Source organism: Prionailurus bengalensis, chromosome B2 (genome assembly GCF_016509475.1).
Source record: "Prionailurus bengalensis isolate Pbe53 chromosome B2, Fcat_Pben_1.1_paternal_pri, whole genome shotgun sequence".
NCBI classification, from domain to species: domain Eukaryota; kingdom Metazoa; phylum Chordata; class Mammalia; order Carnivora; family Felidae; genus Prionailurus; species Prionailurus bengalensis.
The window spans coordinates 102,516,021-102,528,088 of NC_057349.1; positions in this window are offsets into that span (position 1 = coordinate 102,516,021).

Sequence of the window (12,068 nt, forward strand, 5' to 3'; positions counted from 1 at the left end):
TGGTTAAATCATTGTCATTTCTCCGGTCAATTGTTGTGCCCTTTTGTTCAGCCATTTTGACATTATAGTGACCTTTAAAACTGAAAGTCCTTCGTAAACAAAAATGGAATTGGGGAGAAGCAGCAGTGTCCTTACTTTCTCTTACAGCTGTAAGAGAAAGAGAGAGCTACTTGCGAGACCCTCCCACCACATACAGTTGAATGGTACATTTGCTAAATAGAGAGCAAAAGGCTTTAATCTCCTTGAAAACATCTACCGAAGTGTGCACCACCTGTATGCTCTATTGCTAAAGCCTTAATTTCAGTGTTTGTTCTGAAATAAATGGGGAATTTCAGCTATAAATCCATGTCAAATAAAATATAATAAAATCAAACTAAAAGGAAAATCAAAGTAAAAGCAAAGTTATTAAGCGTATTTTCTGGAATGCTAATACGTCCTAGTATAATTTAGACGTCCCCCCTCTTGGAAATTTTAAATTGTAACATTTCCAAATAGACACCATAGGGGTAAGAAAGTGGGACTGCACGAGTAGATGTGTCGAAAGAAGAAAAAAACCAAAAAATCGATGGACTCTCTAACCCACTTTTAGTGTTTGTTATAGAGTAGACATCTAGGTCACACTACAAGTGTATGTAAACAAAATGATGGAGTTTATAAAATAGTAAGAACTCTATGATTCGATTTCATTATTTTTAAATCTACACATTTAAAACAAATCTATACATACATTTGAGGAAAATATAGATATTTTCAGTTATGAGGTTGTGTATGTTTTGTCTTTTTTTACTTTTCAAAAAAATATATATATACATAAGATGTATATAGTTTTATAATATGTATACTTAACAGATATACTATATATTCTATGTATGCATATTTTACATGTGCACATATATTATGTATTTTATATATAACTTTTCTTTTTATATATACTATTATTCCTAACGCTAAAAATGATTTCTAATTTAAAAATAAATTACACTATTTCATCGTGACTCAAGTGGTTGCTAAATTAAACTTTGAAAAATTTGACAATTTCATTCATTCATTCATTTATTCAAACATTTATAGCAAATTTTGAGCATTCACCATATGTCAGGCCCTCTTATAGGGACCAAGGACACAGCATAAGACATAGGATATATGGCAGTGCCCTGTTCTTTTCTCAGGCAACCAAGAGTCAAGTCCCAAACCCACAGAAGTCAGCTGTCTCCCAACACCGTCTAGATGATTTCAACAAATATTTATTGAGCAACTTCTACGTGCAGAATCTTGTGTTCAGTCTTCAGAGGATGAAAAGAAAAGAGACTGGGGTGAGACATAGCTTCAGACAGTGAAGACCAGTGAAACGTTGAATGTGTGTGAGTAAGTAGTGTTCACCCTGTGAAGACCCATTCTAAGCTCTATGTGAACTGACTCATTCAGTCTTTACAACAGCCTTATCAAGTAAGGTCATATTATCATCTCCATATTAAAGATGAAGATATTGAGGCTCAGGTAGTTTAAGTGTCTTGTACAACAGGAACCAGATGGCAAATGCCAGAGCTAGAATTTGAACCCAGGACATCTGGCCCCTAGCACCCAAGCTCTAAGCCACTGCTCCATATAGACGTGGATTTGGCAAATAAAAGGAGGGAGTGCATTCCAGAACAGGGGAAAAGACGTTGAGCACCTTTGGGAGTAGACCCGTGGGAGGGATATGACTGACAATGGCCAAGGCTTTATAGAAAAAGTATATGTAGCCTGCAATGAGGAAACTTAAGTAATGGGAGTCTGGGAGCTTTGCCCTAAAAGCTACATGTGGATACATTAAAGGTAAAGCTAAACATGAGAAAAATCTGATAAAAGAATTTGAAGCCAAGTGGGTTGCAAACAGAAAGTTTGGGTTTACCAAAAAGTAAGTGGGTTTACCAGAAAGTAAAGAAATTTTTGTTCTGAAATATTTTGTAGCGATCAAAGTTGAGAAACTTGACGTAGGGAGACCCAGTGAAGTTATAGGCATGGGATAACTAAGAATGGGAGGGTCCGTCACGGGCACAAGAATGCCAGGTTCTGGGACTGGCCAGGCGAGAACATGGGGCAGCGTTTTGAGTAGGGCGGCCAACAGTAGGACCTAAGGGAAGAGAATTTTCTATAGAAAATGACTTGAGTTTTGTGACCAATCTATCAGGCAGTTATTGTTGCAGCAGACCCACCACAAGTCTGACAGAGGTGGGACCAGAGTGATGGACAGATACTGGTTGGTGCTGTGGTCATCAAACCAAGATGAAGACATTATCTGATGGAGAAAGAACAAAATGCCGTGTGGATTCCACAGTGGACAAGGAAGGGAGACATCTCCAAAAGCAGAGACAGAAGTGAAGAAGGGAAAAATAAATGAAAACGAGGAAAAAAAAAAAAAGTCAATGCAAGACAGCCCAGATCAGAAAAAAGATTTTAAAGAGTTAAAAAAAAAAAACCAATGTTTAATATTTTCACACATCTTCCATAATATTTGAAATACGTGCTTTCAGAACTTTACTGTGATCTTAAAACTACATAAGTTGCCCATGTTAAAAATGAAAAAAAGTTGAATTCTGAAGGGCACTGACTTTTTTTTTTTTTTTTTTTTTTTTTTTTTTAGTAAACAACTATGATTGCAGTTATATTAATCACACACAAAGAAGCATGACAGTAACTTAACTTTCTTGGAGATTTCTGAAGTCAGATATATAAATCACATATTAATATTGCTGCTTTTTAGAATCAATGCTGATCTATTCCTGTAGCTGAGCCCTGCAGTTCAAAGGTATTTAACGTTAAGATCTGAGCTCATTGCTGCTCTGTAGAGATACAGCGTCGCAGAATTGTCCCAATGCTTAACAGGCTCAGGTTCTCATTTGCTGAGCAGATCATGCTCCCTGCACAAATGGCTTCTGCAGAACTGGGGAGGAAACAACTATTGAAAAGCATCCCCTGTCCTGCTTGGGAACACAAAGAGCCATCATGTTCAAGATAAAATAAAGGAGAATCCTTTTGCAATGCAGAGAATCAGAGTCCCGCATCAGAAAACTGGTTACTTCTTATGAACCATTTTTACTTCTTTAAAGCCTTACCCACTAGGAGAAGGCAACAGGGAAGAAATTCTTTCAAACACACCAACTTCTGTTATATCTCATAGACAAAGAATTTGTAGTCTTTTTCAACCTTTAGGGTTCCCGCCAACACACACAAAAGGTATCAAATTTTTAGTTGTGCCAAAGACTGATCTTTTTCTCCAGCTGTTTACTTACCACTCATCCACGAACCAATTAGTAAGTGTTTCTAGAAGAGTAACATGTGGTGACCCACCCCTGTCACGGAGATTCGTTTCATAAGACGCCCGTGGCCAAGCGGACATGAACTGCCCCTTGAACATCTCCCAGCCAGACGCCATGACCCATTCACTCCTGACAGACCATATTCTTCATAGCCTCTATTCTAGAGCACATGGGATGTCTGCTAAATTGTTATTTGTTCCAAAGTATGCTTTTGCTGTGACAGATGCCCCCAACTCCTTCTCCCCGCTGAGCTCACGGAATCACAGCTGTGTTGTACCACAAGTACAGTGTTGTCAAATCTTTGCTTTGTTTAATTATTCAAGTTGGTTCTACCACAGAATTAAGCTGCCTGGGGGACATTATGGGATTCCAGCGTGAGCAACACGCATGAGCAGAGAGATGCCAACCCCCGCCAAGGGTCTGCACCAACCCCGTTTCCCACTCACAATGGCAACCGAAAGCTCGCCCCCTAATAACCAGAAGCAGAGCTAGGTGGAAGGGTTTAATCAGAAGCTGGTTTGCCTCCATGCTGTAACTTAGTCCCTTCAGACCGGGAGCCCCGCGTACACATTCAAGGCCAGCCTACAAGTTCAGCCTACAAGTGGTTACCACCTCAAAACTCAGGTTCTGGCCAATTTATGAACCCTAGATCAAGGTTGTGGTTTCCCGAATTTAACAGAAAGGTGAAGGGCAATTTTATCCTCCGAACTTACTTTTTCTTTATTCTTCCCAGGGTATTTAAAAAGCATAGAGAAGTGTTTACCTGTGACCTAGACATGGCCTAGTAATCCAGTGGTATTATGACAAGACTAACTTAAAGTGTTTATTTCTTTCACCCCATAAAATTAAAAAAGAATAGAATATTAGGAAAGGAAAGAGGCTTTAGAGATCGTCTAGTTGGAGACCCACACTTTGCAAAGAGGAAATGCAGGCTCAGAGTGGGAGAGTAACTTGAAAAGAGTCACACAGCTAAGGAGTAGCACCCCTCCTGCTGTGTCCCAATTCAGGGCTTTGCTATGATGCCACACCTCCTCCAGTCACTGCAGCAGAAACCAAAAAAAGGCCCTTTCCTACCATCCTGCCGTCCTTTCTTTCTCTGCAGCTTGGCAGGGGTGCGTGTCTTTCTCAGAAGGGAGGAGAGACTTCCCTGTGTCGTCTCCGTGCTGCATTAGTGTAAACCGTAGTTTAGGCTAGAGCGAGGAGGAAGGGGGGCAACTCAGGGAGGTCATACTTATAGGGCAGAGCGCCTCCCCATTCCTTGCAACATCCTGGTGCCTCGGTGTCTACGGGCCGAGAAATCAGGGCATAGAAAGGGACTTTTCTTGGTCAGCGTGTAACCAGGATCGCAGCTGCGCTGGCGGCCGCACAATTCTCCAGGAGCAACCAGGCAACGGTCCAGCACCTCTGAGAACTGACTTCTTCCCTGCACCCGTGGAAAGATGCATTGCTCCAGCACTCCCAGGCTGGGAGGAGAGAAGCAGACCACAAAGCTGCAGAAGTGGAACCAAAACGTCCTGTTCGCAAGTCTCAGTGATCATTTTCAGTACTGGATTACTTTACAGAGCAGCATGGGGCCAACGGGAGGGGTGTGTGGTGTAAAACACACGCTCGATATTTCAATGATTGGTAGGTTTAGCTAAGTTCTATTTGGTTTTGTTTTGTTTTTTTTACTTGACTTCAAGAAACATAGATTTCTTAGAATTTTAAGGGTCCTGAGAACTCAGCGAGTACAAAATACCAATTAACTGAGGCATCCTGCCTGTAACGGGCTTAGAGCCTTTCAACATATTTTATATTTAAAACAAGTTATAAAACTGAGTTTGGTAACTTGTACTAATAAAATATTTCCCAGGAGAGGGAGAAGACTAAGACTGTTACCTAAGTATTTTATGGGCTTGTGAATTCCACATTCAAGTGCTTTCGTTGTACCTTGAGCTTAGACACAGGTGGCACAGGGCTGCTTATGATTCCAGGTAGCTTGCAAAAAAAAAAAAAAAAAAGATTCACAAAATGCCTACTATGCGCCAGGCGCTTTACAAAAGGCAAAGGCAGATGGCAAAACCAAATAGGATTTTGTCCTGCCAGCTTATAACAAGAGCAAGTCGCTGGACTCTATCTGCATTAACTTCCTTACCTAGGACCCTCTTCCTAACCTCCAGTCCTGAACTTGAACAGCTGTCTCCTCTGTACCCACCCATTCCAGTGCATTCCTCAAGCAGAAATGTCCAAAGCTGGATGCATTATTTTCCTTCCAAGATGGATTTTCTGATTATTACAAATGATATCACTATTTTCCGAGTCGTTCAAACACAGGAACTTGGGAGTCGGTTTTCATTCCACCCTTTTCCTACTCCTCAACTCAGCCACACCCTCCTATTGATCCTTGCATTTTGTAATCTTTAGAGTCCCTTCCTCTGCTCTGGTCGCACTGCCTCACACCTCCATACCTGGGGCAAGGTGCTCACACGCGCTTGCACTAGTAACTAATTCTTCTCTCTCGCCCCGCTGCCTGGCTCTCTCACTACCTTGCATACCATTCCCGAGAAATCTCCCTGAGATATCTCTTTGATCTTGTCACTCACTTGCTCAAGCATTTTTGAGCAGCTAGCCTTGGCTTTCAGAAGAATTTAATTGCCTTAGCTTGACATTTGCAATGTCCCCTCCTCTAGCGGTTACTTACTGTCTATCATCTCCTCCCGGCTCCCCAAAGATATATTCTCTTCCACGTGTGCCATTTGCTAATGCTTTTTCTCTACTTGAAATGCCTTCGCTCCCCCTCCACTCATTACCACCCTGACGACTTCCAAGGGGCTGTCCCTCCTCATCAAGTCACGTTCTCCTAATTCTTTGAACATACATTATCTGTACCACCCATCTGCCCACATTGTATCATATACTGTCTTATACTACTGCTATTTTTCTATATCTTCTATTACATATTTATTGAGTTATCTGTAAAGTACAAAGGGACGTACAGGTTAGGGATTCGATGATAAATAAGAATTATAGTATAGGAAGAGAACATGTACACAAAGAGCATTAATATTTACCATCACATAAGAACTTTAAAAAGTAGGAAACCAGAGCAAAGAAAGAGAACCTGCAACTAAAGGTCTCAAAAAACATTCACGGAGAAGGCAGCATTCGACCTAAACCCTAAAATTTGGATAGCATTTTATGATATCGTAGACATAGTGGATTCTCCAAGAACATGTGTTAATTGAATAAACAATAATGAGTTAATAAAGCACAAAAATTGATACAAAGCACAAGGTAGTTTGTCAAAAATCACCTGCTAACTTAATGACAGAGATTAGAAACGTTTACGTAAATGGCTCCTGAGCAGTTCTCAATCCAGATAGACATTCCAGCATTTTTTTTTTTTTCTTTGCTCTTCAAGCCTGCGCAGATCCTGTATCATGATCTACTTGGAGACCTGCAATATGGTTGTGTTAAGCCAGAGCTGGGCAGGATCTGAGCGCCAGCAGAGTGCAGGGCGCAGACCGGCCTTTCCAGTGCCTGTAACTGTGAGCTACTCCTGGAAGGAGCTTCTTTCCAGGGGGAGGAAAAGACTCCACTTTTATCCTTCCTGAGAACAGGAGAATGTCTTGAAGGCAGCCTCCCAGACCTGCCATTTGTCCTGTTTGTAACAAGCTCCACGGAGCCAGTCTTTCAGTCCACATCACGAGTGGGGAAATAAAGGTATCGAACATCAAGGAACTGCTTGAAGTCACAGAGCAAACCGGTAGCGAGCGGCTATAACAACATCAAGGGGCTGGGGTCTTCTGCCCCAAGTCCAATGGGTCATGCCACCTGCTACTTGGAGTGGCCAGAATGAGTCCCAGGGCTTTCTTTGACAGTGGAACCTTCGGACAACCCTGGTCTCTTTATGTATTAACAGACCGTATCAACTCTCCCGCCTGCCACGTACTGAGCTCCCCACTCCCACAGACACCGACATTACAGGTACCTAAAGAGCAGGCTATAAATATTAATCAAGAGAGTGAAGTTCATGCCTGAGAACGTTATGACAGCCGAAGTAACACATAGGACAGACATTGCTTCCACGGAATAAGGAGACATCTTTTCTCTGCGTGAAGCCTCTGCCTGCAATGTAATTTCCGATGGCGGTGGCGGCGTGAAGGAAAGAGTAGGAAAGCCAACCGATGTGGTTCTGTATAATGAATACATTGATGAGGTCTTGTGAAAGTAAATAAAGTCCCTGTAAAACACTGGGAAGTTTCTTTGAAAATAGCCCGTAAATGGATCATAAAGGCTACCTCAGCCTAAAAGCCAAGGCCATGAATGTAATTAGGACTCACTGAAAGAATCCAGACCAAGGGTGAGGGGGAGTCTAAGTACTGAGCCTAGGAAGGGAGCAAGAAGAGAATGGTTAGGTAGGAATGTTAATTGCCTCTTGAATAGACCCCCTGAGGAGATTCGGCCCCCTTCATCCTCTTTTGGGGTAAGGCCCAGTGATGGGGATAAGAAGTTAACGATAAAATTTCACAGCCAGACTAAGTTCTTGGCTTCATGCAGTCAAGAGCAGTTGTGATTATTCTCAGACTTGGGGTATTTCTCGAGTATGGTTGAGCTTAAAGACATAGGAAATGTACCAAGGGTGGTTCCAAAAACTCTTGAATTTTTATAAACCTACTAATTAAGAACTTAATTTTTTTTAAGTTTATTTATTTTGAGACATAGAGAGAGGGGTGGGGAGGGGCAGAGAGAGAGAGAGAGAGAGAGAGAGAGAGAGAGTCCCAAGCAGGCTCCACACTGTCAGTGCAGAGCCTGAGGCGGGACTCAATCTCACAAACCATGAGATCATGACCTCAGCCGAAATTAGACACTTAACTGACTGAGCCACCCAGGTGCCCCATTAAAAGAAATCCTTTTTACAAAACCAAGGCTAAAGTTTCTATAATCAGATCATCTTCAGAATTATATCACAAAGTTATAAGATTGGCTGAATAAATTTAGTGCAATAAATGTCACAGTGATAACTTCCTGAAAAACTGAGAAGAAAAGTAGCAAATCACTGAATCAACAAAATACGAAGAAATGTAGAAATATGGTTATGTTAGGATAGGAGGCATAGAATAATATACTGAAAAAAGCGCTTTTCCAAAGATGATATAATTTAAATTGCACTAAAAAAACATACATGGTGGAATTTTTTAATTATACACATACAAAAACTTCTATAAATCACCTTAACAAAATCAAAACAGGAAATATTCATTCACATAAGGTATACATAAATGCTGTAAAATGCTGAGCACAAGAGACAGAACTTCAACTAAACATGGAAATGTGATGTAATTAAATAGGACATATAGTTATGACAGTTCAGACTATTCTCCTTGCCAAATTAGCAACCATCAAAAGAAATTTTATCTGGATTAAATCCCACAAAAATGAGCAACCTATATTAATCAGATTGTAAAGGTCAATTAATAACCATAATACAATAAAGCACATAATTATATGAACTGTAATACAAGTCAATAAAGTTTTATTGTACTTAACAGAATTGGGTAAATTATTATATTGTCCTAGATTTTTGTATCAAAAGTAAATTTAAAGTAACTGGACCACTGTATAAAAATGTTTAACGAATACTTATTCAGTGCCTACTATCTGTAAGTCAACCCTTACACAGAATTTCTTTGTTCGATCGTGGCCCTGTTAATTTGAAGGTGGACCACGTTTTATCCCAAAACATCCCAATGAGTTTTATCACAAAAACTCATTTATCCCCTTATGTACACTTAACTTTCATTAGGACTCTGGCTACCACAAAATGCTTGACTGCATTTCAGTAGAAAAAGAGGTGCTACATTACAGACACTTTTGTGTGGCATCCTCTGGTCTCACCTCTTCCCACTACCCAAACCACATTGAACTATCCAAGCTGCCCTGAATATGCCACACTCTTTAACACCATCATAACTTCTGCACAGGCTGTTTTTTCCACCACCTGCAACCACCATTGCCCTCCCAAGCACATACTGAAACACATACACACACTTAGCTGCTTTTCAAATCTTCAATACGTGCTTCAGGGCTAGATTCAAATATCATGCTGCCCTATGAAGCCTTAATGTTTCCCCACAGTTAAGTCAGGCCACTATTCAGACCATTTTTAACAAATATGTATAAAATAACTTCCTTATAGCATCTAACAAACTGAACAATAATTTATCTATTTATGCATTTGTCTTCCATTAGACTGTAAGTTTCTCAAGACAGTCTGCATTTTATTCTCCTTTATATTCTCAGGTTTCAGCACAATAACTGGAATTTAATGGCTGCATAATAAATGATGAATAAAGAATGAATAAATGAATGAATGAATTCAGTGAATGAAAAGATGGGGGAAGAATCAGAGTGTCAAAATTACCCTTCCTGGCCTGCCGCTAACTACCCGAGGAACCTAAGAGCAATAAACCTTCTGAATCCAATTTCTTCCTGTTAAATAAGAGAGTTGGATTGGATCATCTAAAGATCTCTCCAATAGTAACAATAAAAAAGAAGTAACATTTTTTGAGCTCCTTCTAAATGTGAGACACCGGCTCAGTGCTTCACACGCACATTAACACTAATCTTTATGACACTTGTACAAAGTGGGTACTATTTATTCCTGTTTTGCAGATAAGAAAATTCAGAGTTAAAGTAACTTATGGCTCCACACATTGTGAGGGTAAATTTAGGACTCGTGCCCAGGTCTGTCTGGTTCCAAAGCCCATACTGTTCCCTAAGACACTAGTAATAGAGGATGTTGGCAACTTGCAGGCATATTGTAAGTGTTAAGATTATCCACTTTTGTGTGCGAATGGAGGATTATCTATCCACTTTTGTATACAAGATTCCATGTCATCGAAGAATGGTGATAATTCGGCCATTCTGTTCTGGGCTACTAAGCACATATACCACACCAGTTATTACTGAAATCCACTTCAGATCCTGGCAATCAACTCCTACCTAGATCAAACTGAAGGTCACAAGATATCTCAATTCCCAGTAGATAAAACCTCTACTAAAATGTGTTGATGTAAAACCTCACTAAAATATTGATGTCCTCGAAGAAGGTGGAGGGATAGCTGTTTAGAATTTCTTTGTAGCAGAGAGAAAAGATTCATTGCCAAACCCAAGGCCTAGCGAGTTTCTGAATAATAAGATTTTGATATACATATATATATATATATGTCATTACTTACGGTGGGTCGTTCTCTGCTTATTGGAATGAAAACAAAAACAAAAGATATATACCTTAAGATCAGGAAATATGACTTTTTCATATCCTGTTATCAGCATACTATGAGTTCAATGCATAATTAGATATTTACATATCTTCCTCTACTCACAATTTACATATCTTCCTCTACTCACTGATAAGCCCATCGTAAATTGAAAATATCTTTAGTTGAAAATTCAGGGGCACCCGGATGTCTCAGTCAGTTAAATGTCAGACTCTTGACCTCATCTCAGGTCTCGATTTCAGGGTCATGCATTCAAGCCCCGTATTGGGCTCTGCATTGGGCATGAAGCCTGCTTTTGTTAAAAAAAAAAAAAAAAAAAAAGAAGAAGAAAGAAAGAAAGAAAATGCATTTAATACACCTAACCTACTGAACATCATATTTTAGTCTAGAATATCTTAAACATGCTCAGAACACTTGTATTAGCCTACAGTTGGGCAAAATCATCTAACACAAAGCCTGCTTTATAACAACTGTTGAATATCGCATATATTCTATTGAATACTGTACTGAGAGCAAAAAACAGAAGGTCTGTACTGGTACAGAGTGGTTATAAGTGTGTCAGTTGTTTATCCTCATGATCGCAGGGCTGCCTGGGAGCTGTGGCTGGTTGCCACTGCCTGGTATAATATAATATCATTGTTTTATATATATATATATATATATACATATATATATATATATATTCATATGTATATGAATAATGTTAGCCTCAGAAAAGATAAAAATTCAAACGTCAAAGTACAGTTTCTACTTTTTTTTTTTTAACGTTTATTTATTTTTGAAAGAGAGAGAGGGAGAGACAGAGAGCGTGAGTGGGGGAGGGTAGAGAGAACGGGAGAAACAGAATCAGAAGCAGGCTCCAGGCTCTGAGCTGTCAGCAACCTCTATGTAAGGTTCCATATACTCAACACAGGGCTCGAAGTCACGAACCGCGATATCATGACCTGAGCCGAAGTCAGATGCTTCCCCGACTGAGCCACCCAAGAGCCCTGCCAAAGTACAGTTTCTACTGAATGCATACTACTTTTGTGCCATCATAAAGACAAAAAGTCAGAAGTCGAATCGTTGTTAGTTGGGGACTATCTGTATACCTAGTCATACGTTTTGCTCTTTACGTTCATGAGCTTTTTCCCTCCATCTCCTTAAAACATGGAAACTATCTGTTCAGTGTACTTTTTCATTTGCTTTCGCAATTACATGGGGTGGAAATTTTTGGAAAAATAAATACCAAGATCTCAGAAATTATCTCTGGGAATTGGGATTATAGGAAACTTTCACTCTTTATATTACTCATTTTGGCATTATTCAAATTTCCTATAAAGATCATGCATCTGTTTTGCAATTTGAAAAGGCATATATATAATCACAGTCTTTAACAATGAGTTTAAAAAAGTGTATCATATACATCTGATGAAAAAGAATACACACGATAAATCAGAAAGTTCAGGTTTACTTTGCCTCTAGATGACTTGGGAACTCTTAGCATTAGAAGATAATGCAGATGTGC